Here is a 2015-nt window from a genome sequence, read left to right on the forward strand (position 1 = left end):
TTTTCTTAGTTTTTGAACTCTTATTTCTGTGTGTCTGTATTTAATTTTCCTGATACAGCACTCCCTTGAGAACTTCTTGGAGGTCTGGTCTGGTGTTGGTAAATTCTTTCAGGTTTTGTTTTCTGAGAATATTCTTGTCTTTTCTTCCCACATGAAAGATAATCTTGCCAGATATAGTATTCTTGGTTGAAATTGCTTTTCTCTTAGCACTTTGAATATATTTTTCCATTCTTTCCTCGCTTGCATTGTTTCCATGAGAGGTCTGCTGTTAGCCTGATGGGATATCCTTTGTAGGTAACTTGATGTTTTTCTCTTGCCAATATTAGTATCTTTTCTTTGTCTGTGGTTTTGATCAATCTGGCTATAATGTGTCTTGGAGAAGATCTTCTTGGGTTGATTCTATTTGGGGTCCTTTGTATTTCTTGGGACTGGATCTTTGAGTGCCTCTCTAGTTCTGGAAGTTTTTCTTGTAGGATTTTATGGACTAGATTATCAATGCCCTATGAGTCTCTTTGCCTTCTGTAATGCCAATTATCTGGATGTTTGGACATTTGATGGTATCTAGTACTTCTCGTATATTATTCTCATTTTTGGGGGCAATTTTCTCAGTCTTTGTGGTGGATTTTTCTAAGTCAGCAATGTTCTATTTTATGTCTGAGATTCTATTTTCTGTATGATGTAGTCTGCTTTTAATACTTTCAAGGGAGCTTTTGACTTCCTGTATTATAGCCTTCATCTCTAACAGTTCTGTTTGATTCTTTTTAAAAGTGTGTAATTCCTCTTTTAGATCTTGCAAGAATTTTCTCACCTCCTGGAACTCTTCAGCTCCTTTCTCTTTTCTCTTTTGCAATTCATTGTCTTTCTTCTCTTCCATCTCTGTTAGCTTCACCATTATGAATGCTCTAAATTCTTTATCACACATTTCCATGATTTCCATTGAACTACTTGTGGATGAAGAGGAGGTATTCTTTTCCCTTGGAGGAGAGGTATTTTCTTGCTTTCCCATATTTCTTGTGGTCCTGTGGTGATTTCTAGTTATGTGATGGTGTGTTTCTTCCTAATTCTTGAAGTTCAATCTGAACGTTCAGTAGCAAGCAGAAAGAGATGATCTCGAATTTCTTTACCATTCTGTTGTGATCGCTTTGTGCAGCAGATTCAGTAGATATTGAGGAATATCTTAACCCTAATAGTATTTGGATCTTTAGCTACAGTGCCCTTAGATCCATCTAGAAACACAGTAAATGGATGTTGAGGAGCAAAGAGACGAGAAAAAAGAAAACAAAAAAGAGAGAAACAACAACAACGACAACAAAAAAAAAACAGAAAAAAATAAAATTATCATTATTGTTTTTCTTATTTAAAAAAAAAAGGACAAAATAGAAACTACGGGGTGTGAGAAATCACTACTTTGCAGGAGTCATGAGGAATCTTCTCCTGAAGGCCTGCCTCCTGTCTCTCCTGCCTCTCCTGCCTGGGAGGGAGGAGCAGAGGGGATTATTAACAAGACAAAAGGCGGAGCTGAGAGCAAGAGAAAACTTTACCTTTAAAAAAATTTTAAAAAGGAAGAATTACGGAATAATGCAGGGAGAAACAGAGATACAAAGACAGAGAAAGAAGGCTAGAGGAGCTCCCTACCACTCTAGCTTGTTTGCTGGAGGCTGAATTATCAGTAGGAAATAGTCATTTCTCTTTTACACTGAAATCAATACTTCACAGGAGCCATGAGTAGTCTCAGGAAGATATAAGAATTTTTTTTTTTAATGCCAAATTGAAAATAAGGGATAAAACATGCTCTGTAGTAATGTTTAGTTACTTACAAAGCTTATGGAGAGACTTTGGCTATTTTTTTTTTTTGACCTTCATATCATCAGGTTGATTTCATACATATTTGAGACATTTAAAAAGTATCTGGCTAATTGTATTCTTTCTGTTGAGGACCTGATCTTAAATTGTATTGTCTTGATATTTTCATGTAACTTATAGTTCAGGTACAGGAATTCTTTTAAAAGGCAGGG

This window comes from Tupaia chinensis, unplaced genomic scaffold (assembly GCF_000334495.1).
Source record: "Tupaia chinensis unplaced genomic scaffold, TupChi_1.0 Scaffold000101_1, whole genome shotgun sequence".
NCBI classification, from domain to species: Eukaryota; Metazoa; Chordata; class Mammalia; order Scandentia; family Tupaiidae; genus Tupaia; species Tupaia belangeri.